This window comes from Euprymna scolopes, chromosome 15, assembly GCF_053919585.1.
Source record: "Euprymna scolopes isolate OS-2025 chromosome 15, ASM5391958v1, whole genome shotgun sequence".
Taxonomy (NCBI): Eukaryota; Metazoa; Mollusca; class Cephalopoda; order Sepiida; family Sepiolidae; genus Euprymna; species Euprymna scolopes.
In genome coordinates, this window is record NC_136496.1 from 7,470,229 (window position 1) to 7,482,985 (window position 12,757).

Below are 12,757 nucleotides of genomic sequence, written 5' to 3' on the forward strand. Positions count from 1 at the left end.
TGTCTGCTGCCAGAGAAAGCAGTGCGAAAGAGAGCGAGCGGTGCCGGGTTCACATTTTATTCACTCAGTCACGTGACTGTGAACTGGCTTTTGATTGGACAAGCCAGGAAGTAGATAGATTTAAAATTTCGAGCCGCGAGATTTCGCTCCTGTCTATGCTTGTAGTAATTTTCGACTGCTACGCTGTAAAATAAATAAATAAATAAATAAATAAATAAAATGATGTCGCTTTTTGGTCGTAAACGAAACTAAACTATACATGTTTCGTCTTCTGGTTAGTATCCAAGTGTAGTGTCTGTTTTGTATAAAAATGGTATAATTATAAAGTGGGGTTTCCGTTCGCCCCAATAGAAATATATCATAGACTCCTATAAAGATATTGAAGATAAAGCGTAATTACCAGATATATTCTGACACTACATTAACCAGATTACTAATATAAATACTTTTACAGTTTTAAGAAAAAGGCTACAATGATATGGCTGAACGCGCACAGAATGCCCAACAGAATTATATTTTCTACAGGTCCCGCTAGCCAATAATAAATATTCGTAAGTTTCTTGTTTACCAAGGCTTGTAATATTAATTATTCCCCCTCTTTAATGAATCGGATACTCTCTTGATCAAGAGAAGGAAATAAAATCCCAAGGTGTATGCCTATTATACGCTCGATTGATCCATCTTTAACATTAATCTATGATATTGATTCTCTCGCATTAATTTTGTATGCATCCCCTAATTTTCTTGTGGCATTGGTTTTTCCGATATGTTGCCCGCATACTTTCTAGATGTGCACTTACATGAGGGACTAAGTGTTACAGAGAGAGAGAGAGAGAGAGAGAGATAGAGAGAGAGAGAGGTGAGTAAACGTGGAGTGTAGACACGTTTACCAGAACCGAAGGTCAGCTGACCAGATTACGTATGAGTGACGTGGCCAGGTTGGCTAGATCTGTGAGATTTGATTTGGGCTTTGAGGAAGACGGACGGCTTCCCGTTGTCTCCCCCTCTTCACTGGGGAGGGGGGGAGACGAACGCTGACGTGTGCAGAAGAAGAATCCACACAGGCCGATTTCACTTCCACCTTCTGCAGGACCTCTGGGGAAAGTGAAATAAAAACTATAAAACCCATTCATCGTCTTGGAGTGATAAATCTTCGTCAAACAGGTATCAAGTCTCCCTCCAGGATGAGAAGTTTCCAGATGGTCCAACTTCGAAGAAGCAGAGGTAGTTTCTGAAAATACATGTCACACACACGATTCCCTTTATGATAATCAAAGACACAACCATTTATATTAGAGACAATCATACGCACACGGAATCCTTTTATGTTATACACCAAACGTAAATGGTGCCCCTCGATGATAACCATATGTAACATAAGCGCGCTATGAGCCTTCTATCTGATCTGAAAGGTACACTATGTTCAACACATAAGATCGGAGATGCGTCGCTTTAAGACTCATACTTTCTACCGATCACAGTTCTGACAGTATGATTGTTGCTTTCACACTTAAAATGCATCGTTAGATTGCCACGAATAACAGAACCGTGCCCAGAGTGATGAAAACAAAGTTTCCGGCCACAGTTATGGTTTTTCATGTTGTTTGAAGTGAGGACCACATCATGCCACCTCACATCGACTTGAAAGTACACAGCAAAGTCTACCTGATTATGCAGAAGAGAATGGTGACTCCCTGGTGTAATCATGTGGCCGTTGGCAGACCTTGTGTCTGTCAGTAAGACTCGGCGCCGGCCCACAAGTCCACAGAGACCCAAGCTTGAGTTAAGAAGGAGTTTACCTTTCTCTTACTGGCTCCCACCTACCACGACTTGAACCCCCTGGACTAATTCATTTGGTTATATCTGGAGATCATCACAAACATAACCTTCATCAACACTAAAGCCAGCCTGATCATCACTATCCGTCGAGTATTCAAAAAAGTGTTTGAAAATCTATGATGTTGAATAGGCAAGTGAACTCTAGAATATTTACTTTGCTTACAATAAAAACTAATAAAAACAAATCAAATTAGGTTTGGAGAGTTTGAGGATTTCCCTGTGTCCAAAAACCTTCCATAAAACTTTTTTCAGAAGAAGCCGATGCCAACCACCCTAAATAAAGTTGGCGCCAACGAAAATTACTCCCCTCTTAGAGCATTAAAAACCTTTTAATAATCATATGAACACCCTCCGATAAGGGCCCATAGACAGTTTAGCGAATAGATGCGAAACGATTACAAAGGCAATAGGCAAGTTATAAATAACTAAAAATAAATTCAAATCCGCTAATTAATGTTAAATCTGCAAATAAGATTCTGTGGCTCTTTTAAGTCTTATGTTGTAAGGGAACAACTTCTAATTAAAAAAAAATGTGTGCTTGTTACATTTCTTTTTAATTTTAAAGAATCGGTTTGGAATCGGAAATTAGAAGATAATTTTTCCGATTCCGATACCCCAAAATATTTTGATTTTTCCGATACCCGATTCCGATTCTAATTCCGATTATATATATATATATATATATATATATATATATATATATATATATATATATATATATATATATATATATATAATCAGGTAGGGATATCTGCTAAGGGATTAGAATTGAAAATAATTGAGACTTGGCAGGCGTAAGTTGACTTAAAGTGTTCTTATACGCATACGGAAACACACACACACACACACACACACACACACATATATATATATATATAAACTTCTATGTTTAAGTCGTTTAATTTTTAACCATTTCTTAATTTCCTGATGATAACTCAATTGGTAACGGCTAACGCTACAGCGCTAAATATTTTGATTTTGAATGCCATCCGATTCAGTATTTTTTTTATTATTTAAAATCACTAGTTAATTTTTGGTACGGTTTAATAATCAATATAAAATAGTATAAATATGGAATATGCACGAAGTATAATATCATAACAAAGCACATTTTATACGGGCAACGTCTGTTGTTGATTTATTACAAATACCATAAAAGAATAATTGGAGACATTACGAAGGTGAAACATTAATAGTTTAAAAAATTGATTCAGCAATAAGAAATAGAATAGGATTGATATGCAGTAAAACTCCACATTAATGAAATCTTGCACTTTACAGTGCCGAGTCACCCAGTGGGTGAACGCTATTTTTAGATGTTGTTTTTGTTCTTGAAAAATAAACAAACAGAAAATGGTAGAACTGGTGAGGATAACACAGAAAACGGGAAGGAGGTGGACCCGAAAGCACCGACCGACTCCCCAGTAACTCAGTGGCAAAGATGGGGTATGGCGGTGCTTTCGAAATTGAGGTTTCTTATCTTGGTTACAGAAATGGCATTAAAGAGATAAGATTACCTTGTTTTTTTTTGTTTGTTTGTTTTGTTTTAGTTTTCTTTTTTTTAAGTTTTTGGTTGAATTTTGGTTTCGGTTATCTTTCTTATTGTTATTCACTTTCATCTTTCCCGAGTTTTTATACTGCTTTTTTATATCTATTTTTGAACAAACAGAAATAGAGATAAGAAAAATACAGACCGGATAATAAAGGGCAAATGTAACCTTTTTATGAAAGAAATAGATTACATAAATAGAAATACATCTCCATACACACACACACACATACCCCCCCCACACACATATATATATCATAATTTAGGAATTTAAAATTTGTGATTTTTGAAAGTTAAATTTCAAATATAAAAATCTTATTGTATGCAAGACAAAGAATATAGTATAGTAAACTATATTTCCTTAACCCATGAGTGGTCGATGTCTATACATCTCCTTGGCAGAAAATACAGGGGGACTAACAAAATCGGGCCCCAGCTCTAATTAGGCTCCGTTTCTTACTGTTTTGTCCGAATGAAATCAAACTCTGGTCATAACTAGTTTATTAGATTCAAAACATCACATCAAAACACTAGGGTCTTTGGCCTTTTTTTTTTCTTTTTTTCTCCGTTCTACAGTATATGTTCTAGATGGCCTATTTTGTTTTTTTTTTGGGGGGGGCACCCTGTATAAGCAAATATTATAATAGGGTTGCACCTGATTTGCTTTAGGTAATAAACATAGAAAATTAACTTAAATGTTTTAAAAGTTTTAAAATCATTTTAGCTACATAGAATAAGGGAAATTGTATATATATATATATATATATATATATATATATATATATATATATATATATATATATATATATATATATATATATATATATATTTGTGTTCGTGTCACTGTATTTCTGTGTACATGACTTCGTTTCTTATAGACTCCCAAACGAGTGGGCCAATTTTTATGAAATTTCACACAAATGTACTTTATGTACCTGACAATGTTCTTAGATAGATATTGGAATGTCTTCGAAAAGTGTCGATAATCGAAAAAATACGATACAAGAAGGAACAGCCGATTTTGATCAAAGTTAACACCTTATACACCCTAACATCGCAAGTTGATTTGAGATATTTTATTACAAACAAAGCAGAAAGGGAAGGTATATAAAATTAGCAGTTGGTATATTTTTTATGACTGGAACGCGTTCTAAATGAAAGTTAGTGGTTAGATCACAATAGAACCATAAAACTTGGCTTTTGCATTTTAATTTTTAATTCCAGCATGTATATAAAAATAAGTTTATAAAATCAACTATAGATTCTATAGGTCCTATGTAGACTACAATATGTTTGGACTATGTGACTGCGGGAAGGCATGCGAACCCTCCTTTCAGTGCACCACGACGTGTTCGCAACAAGAGCATGCAATCAACCGATTTCGATGACAATGAAAATATGAGAGGGTTAAACATTCATTAATCATCAGATAATCCTGGTAAACGTCGGGATATATATATATATATATATATATATATATATATATATATATATATATATATATATATATATAGCCAGTAGAGTTTAGTTTCCTAGAAGTACATCCAATGAAACAACATGTGTCTATCAAAATAGTGCTCAATGAGTGAACAGAGCAGGTATATTAATTTTATTTGTACAAACATTAATGGCTACATATGTGCATACATGTTTCTGTAATCACCCACGTTGGGGGATTACGTCTTCAGGCCAAGAATGCGACGGTAATTCTTGGCCTGAAGACGTAATCCCCCAACGTGGGTGATTACAGAAACATGTATGCACATATGTAGCCATTAATGTTTGTATAAATAAAATTAATATACATATATATATATATATATATATATATATATATATATATATATATATGATGATTGTAACGTCTTGTCAAACGAACATTACTCCCTCAGACACTTAAAGTCCATGAGCCTAAAAGTGACTTTTTTTTTTAGTCCTACCGGTTGATTCACACACTCAAGCAGGCATGACACTGAAGACTGTCATTGAGATCAATTATTACATGCTTTTCAAGCTTCCATACGTCACAACTTTTCCATCGCCACAGGACCATTTTTATAGACAAATGCCTGAGGGAGTATCTATACACAGATGATGTTACAGAGTCTTAGCTTTGTACGACAGCTAAATCTCTCTCTAGGTTCAAAATGTTGAGATCCAGCAACAAGCAAGAGCAAGATAGCCAGCAACAAGTTAAACTGCAGACCAGCTTAATGCGGTACTGGTCTCCCGCTTTATGTTTTTTTTTAAATCAAAGATCGGCTTCTCCTAGAAAGGTTGCGTTCACAACAGCTTACGGGAGCCCTCTCCACCCCAGCACACATATACATACAAACAAACACGGTGCTAGTTGGCCGTTGACCCAGAAAAAGGGTTCATTCGTCCTTTGGAAGGTCTTGTTTTTAATCCTTCAGGGAGACTAGCCGCCCTGCTCACCAAAGTTTAGTCGCCGGTGACCCTACCATGAGGTAGGTAGTACTGGGGTACATGGTACCAGTAGCATATGACATGACCTGACACCAAATATATACACACATGATGATTGCAACGTCTTGTCAGACGAGTGCCACTCCCTCAGACATTTAAAATCCATGAGCCCAAATGCCTGAGGGAATATCTGTACAAAGATGATGTTACAGAGTCTTAGCTTTGTACGACAGCTAAGTCTCTCTCTCGGTTCAAAATGTTGAGATCCAGCAACAAGCAAGAGCAAGATAGCCAGCAACAAATTAAACTGAAGACCAGCTTAATGCGGGTACTGGTCTCCCGCTTTATGGTTTTTTAAATCAGAGATTTGCTTCTCTTAGAAAAGTTGCCTTCACCACGGCTTACGAGAGCCCTCTCCACCCCAATACACACACACACACACATATATATATATATATATATATATATATATATATATATATATATATATATATATACACACACACACACACATACACACACAAATATACGCTGTGCTAGTTGGCCGTTGACCCAGAAAAAGAGTTCAGGTGGGGCAACCAGTTTAGTCGCCGGTGACCCGACCATGAGGCAGGTAGTACTGGATTACATGGTACCAGTAGCATATGACATGACCTGACAAAACATGCATACATACATAGATACATAGATACATCCATAAATATATATATATATATATATATATATATATGTATATCCCTAAAAGTTTCTTTCAAATCTTTTAAGTATAAAAAATGTGTCAGTAACTCAATTAATTTCCTGCATCTCTGAATATGTTTTACTTACATTAACGCACAATAGTAGTAATGTTCTTAAAGGGATCATCAGTTGTTTACCATGAAACACTGTTTCGGGGATTTTAAAACAAAACGAAAAATCATAGTTTCTGATACTGTATCTAGTTTTATTTTTCCTTCAGATACGTTAGACTAACCAATTAATGTCAATTAAAAAGTATTTCTTACTTGTGTCATCCGTCCTTGTCTCCAAAAATTAATTTGTCTGTTATTTATAAACGACTATTGTGATATATAGAGTTTAGTTGAATCAATTATACTATTAACCACCCTCTTCTTTGTTACTAGTATTATTTTTATGTACTTGCATTCTTAGTTACTCCTATACTCTATTTAATTATTTGTCATAAAAATATATAAGAATATATCAAAATATGTACAAAAAATGAAAATAATATAAATATATACACATTGCCTTTATTATACATCATTTTATATGTATTGTTCAGATTATGTATTTTTTTCGATATAGTATACATTACTCACTTGGTTCTGTATATTTTCCATTTTGGACGCCAACGAAACAGAAAGAACAGAAAAAGAAAAATATCTGGTTTCATTATTCATGAAATTTAAATTTTGCCGGTCTCAAACGGAATTATTTATATCCTAGCCGGGGAAAAAAATTAATGAATCAAATATTTTCATAGGTGACGCGATAAATAGTTTACATTTATTATAGTTATTAATAACAAAACCATGAATGCATATACCACTATTTCTTTTTCCTTTTATGTTGTTTAGACGTGCAACATGTTGAACAGATAATTTAAAAAAAAAACTTTTAACCATCTGAAATTAAAGTGTTTTGTAAAACAATGAGATTCGCACGAGATCTTGTAATATATGTGTATGTTTAAACTTCCGGTTATAAGATAGATTGGTTGATGAGAGCTTAATATTCGTACCTAAAACAGTTCCCTATTATCAGGTTTGAAACCGACGGTACCGGATGCTTATCTTATATAAACTGTGAAAATAAGATATAAACATTACGTTCTTAGTTTTGAAAATATTTCCTTATGATAGAGCATTCTGATAGAATTCTTTTTCACAAAATATAACCACATATATATATATATATATATATATATATATATATATATGGTGGGATGAAAAAGGAAACAAACTAAATTCTACGTTAAGCAACGCTTCGTCTTTATTTCAAGACTTTCACAAGATGATTAATTTGAAAAATAAAATTAAATACCAGTAAATACCAGTACAATATTTGAAAATATGTAACTAACTCGGGGGGGGGGCGCACAAGCCTGCTTCTCAGGATTGATAACTGTAACCAGGTCGTCTCCAGTCCCTAAACGCCGGGCTAACTCTAAATAATCATGCCTACACTCTGATCTTCAACTAGTGATGGCCCCTTTCAAAGTGTGACCAGACGCGCACAGAAACTACCGCTCTTAAACTCAGAGCGCACAAAATGCTGATGACTTCAAATCTGGATGAAAATATTTTTAACTCGTTGGTTGGCTATTTGCTGTCAGATTCTGTGGTTGAGTTCTTCCCGGCTGCTCTGATAAGCAGACATGGGCAACTGGCAGCTGCAGATCGGTCTTCAGGTTTCAGGTTAGATCTGGATTTTAACTGACTGTATCTTCACAATCAAAATAATCAATAACCAATGACACTTCAGAAATTTTTTTTCTTATAAACGAGAGTAATTATTTATATGATATTTCGAAATATAACCGTGCAAGAAAAATTAAACTATTTGGATTCTTAAATGTTTCAAGATGCAGAATTTTTCAACTTAGCTCTATTGAGATGGTTTCTTAGCCAGAGAAAGAATACTTTTCACTTAGCTTTTTTGAGGCTAACGCGAAAAATCGATGCGTACGATCGAACGACCAGCAGGCAAGTCTCTTACATCTTACAGACACAATGGTTTTATTAGATTATAATCCTCTCTTTAAGTGATATAATCATTTATTTCCTCTATCATTTGGAGATTACTGTACACATTTCTATTCGTTTTGCTTTAATCCATATTCATTTTTAATTTTTTTTCTTTTTTCTGAATCGCTTTCCTCTTTTTTTCTTTCGCCTCTAAACTGATTTTCTCTCTATTATAACTCTTCTCCTTCGTTCTAAAGTAAAATCTATTTATCAAGTCTTCTACGACGTGTTTTCCAAACTAAATCAAAGAATAGAAAACAAACTTATTTAAAATCCCTTTTCTATATGGGAGATGTTCGTCTGGCAATATCATGTTGATATTTCGCTAGGACTCTTTCGGGGAGCTGTCATTTTAATTATTATTGAGAGGTAATTTTTTCTGCCATCTTTGAAAAAATACATAATGTTTTATCATTCTGCATTCTAAAGCATCTGAATTATTTGATGAAAGCTTTTTTTTTTACACAGTGATCACCACTTATCAAGGCCCGGAAGCCACTCAGGGATAAAAGTTATTGCAAGTACATTACGTTAGTGTGGAGATTTGATGAAGTGTTTACTTAAGGGGGCGGTTCATTAGGAACTTGTTAACGTTGGACTTGAAGACATCCAAGTTGTAGTCCGGTGGGAAGCAGGCAGACGGAACAGAGTTCCACAGACGTGCAGTTCTAAGAAAGAAGCTTTGTTCATGGAATCCACGTTTTGATTGAGGCACAGATATAGAGTGGGGGAAATTTTTCACAGTGGATTCAGCTAGACAGGTGTTTTTCGTGAAAGATTGGCGAGGGGGGACCAGAGATTGGAGTTCAGACGAGCACCTGCCATGGAAATAACGATAAAACAAGGATAGGCTCGCAACGTCTCTTCTGTGGGAGAGAGATTGCAGGGTAGAGAAAAGGGCATCCCCCACTAAGCCACGAAATCTATTTTGTACTCTGTCAAGGCAGGATAGGCTGTTTTTAGCAGCTCCTGCCCAGATATGGCAACAGTATTCCATCCTTGGACGTACTTGGCTTTTATATAGATAGAGAATTGCATCAGTAGTGAGATATCTTCTGAAGCGGTAGAAGGATCCCACCATCTTTCCAGCGACCTTGCCAACAGACTTGATGCACGTGTTCCATTTCAGATCACGAGTAAAGGTCAAACCCAGAAGCTTGTCAAAACACGGGGCCTCACCCAGACGAGAGCCATCCATCACAATTGATGCCAGATGGGGATCAGAGCTTTCGACTAGAAAGGTTAACAAACGTATCCCGGGACATAAATAACGCTATATCCGTCCTTTTCTTTTTCATGTCATTTACTCGTAAATGACGCCGAGATAACCTGCATCAGAAATGTTGATTCGAGAATAGAAAGTTTAAAATATAAGAATTAATAAAGAAAACTGACAAATTTGTCCACTGGGCATGCAAAAATATTCTGTCTTATATTTCTGGTTATAGTTGTATATATAGTTGAATATAACTTTGTATGCGGGCACATGCATTTGTTTGTATGCTTGTATGTACCTCATAGCTCCGATCATCAAAAGAAAATGGCAATAAAATTGATAAAGCATCGTGCAATTTTGGAAGAATAACTATGTCCAGTCTTCTACTAGATAAAGGGTTCTCTTTTTAACTACTTCTATATTTCCAGGAATTTCCAGGAATCATAAGATTGAGAAAACAAATATTTCTGATGTTTATATTAGCGTTTTCACTTTTTAAACAATCCTGGCTTAAGGACATATTCTGATGTCCTTGCTATGATCCTGGGTTCTGTCAACGGTTGCATCTTATACATTCTATCTAGATTTGGGCCAAGGGCATTTTTGGTATCCTTCCTTTGCGCAGGTGTGCTATTGTCTGTAGATTGTGGTTATCTGATTTCCTTTTACGTCTTGCATCGGAGAATTCTTTCACGATTGGCTCTCACAGCCCTATCCAGCTATTCGCTATTTCAAAAAGTAATCTCGAGTTTTTTTTTGCGCCTAACTAGGTAAAGAAAAGGTCAGGCACGATCCACATATCCATTTTCTTAGATTTCTCTTCTTTTCAAATTCAGTCAGTCTCTGACCAATTTATTACTTTCTGGTCAGAATTCTCCTCGACCACGGCAGCACTCGGTGACGTATTTTTCTTGACAAATCTCTATTCCCTACTGGTTGGAATTCGTATCGACCACGGCAACCAACCGGTCACCCCTTGCCATTACACATCAGCTGCTTCTCTCTCCTCTATCACAAAATATTGGACACAAACTGAATTATTGATTATCTGTCGTCAAATGAGCAGTACGACATTTTTCCAGTTTTCCAGTCATACCACCACACCCACACAAATTTTCCAGCATATCGATCCAATCGATCGTAATAAAATCGTTTATCTCCAAACTCATAAAGCGACTTAAACAGAAACCTCTACTCATCACTAGCGTGATTAACCCACTTATAACATTACTATTTATTTTCCAAACGCTTCATCTCAGCGTAACATTCATTCGTAGATTTAATTATCACTTTACGAGAATATGGGTTATCCTTTCAAATTAGTATCCTAACAAATCTCACTTAACCTCCACGTTACTACCATGGCAGGTGCGCGTCTGAACTCCAATCTCTGGTCCCCCCTCGCCAATCATTCACGATAAACACCCGCCTAGCTGAAACCACTGTCAAAAATTTTCCCCACTCCTTATCTGTGCCAAAATCAAAACGTAGATTCCATGAACAAAGCTTCTTTCTTAGAAGTGCATGCCTGTGGAATTATCTTCCGGTTGCCTGTTTCCCACCTGACTACAACCTGGATGTCTTCAAGTACAATGTGAACAAATTCCTGATAAACCGCCTCCTTGAGTAAGACACTTTATCAGATCTCCAAAACTAACGTGCAGTAACTCTTCTCCCCGAGTGGCTTCCGGGCCTTGATAAGTGGTGGCTACCTTGTAAAAAATAACAAAAAAAAAAAACGTGGACGTTCGAAATAAACAGAATGGAAACGGTGTGTTTATTCGTTTTAACGTTGAATCTTTAAGAAAAATAATATGTATAGGTCTTGTACCGCACTATCGAGCTATCTATAATAGCACTTTATGTTATTTATTTACAGGTAATCAATATCCTAAATAGTTCAATAACATATGCACATCTAAGCTATAATCATATACATATTTATATACATATGTATGAAACTAAAATAGAGGGGGAGAGACCTAGAGGCTCGGTGTTTCGCCAATCTTATGCGGGATTTCTCGAGGGGGATGGTCAATGACTGTTTAGTGCTATATATACTAATAGGGGGTATTTATATGAATTAAACATTAATACACATATATAGAGTTGTGATGGTTGGGAAAATATAAATAAAAAATAAAAAGAGAAAAATTAAGTATTTAGGTTTATTTTCTGCCTAAATTGTTTTCGTTAATAATGATTTTCGGCAGATAAGGAGAAATATGGAAAAAAGACCCTTTTATTTGCTTAATTGTGTTTATATATATATATATATATATATATATATATATATATATATATAATAAATTCTACAGCCAAACAACGCCGCAGCTCACAAGAGCCATGACAGCCAAACGAACCGGAAGTCCAAGACTCGAGTTTCGCCCTCATTTGGGCTCATCAGTTAGACACATCCCCACTCGGGATTCGAAACCCGAGCCTCTTGCATGCGAGGCAAGCACTCTACCAACTGAGCAAACGACCCGCACACAAGAATTTCTATTGAATGAACCCACTTCGTCTCGACAAGGGACGCGGCCGTCCAACCAGTCAATAGCCCTTGCCGATGTCTCACAAGTAGGATTTTAACTCGAAGGGACGACGCCGTCCAGCAATGCTAACCCAACGAGCAACTTATAATAGGATTTTCAGAATGTGAGAGATTGTATAATACATTCCACAGCCAAAATGAGCCCGAATGAGGGCGAAACTCGAGTCTTGGACTTCCGGTTCGTTTGGCTGTCATGGCTCTTGTGAGCTTCCGCGTTGTTTGGCTGTGGAATTTATTATACAATCTCTCACATTCTGAAAATCATATATATATTAGCAGATCAGCCCGGCTTTGCATAGGCCCTATGTACTCTTCATAAATTATGCGCATATATATATATATATATATATATATATATATATATATATATATATATATCAAAAGTTTGACTCATGTGCAGATGACCTACATCTAAAATTTTA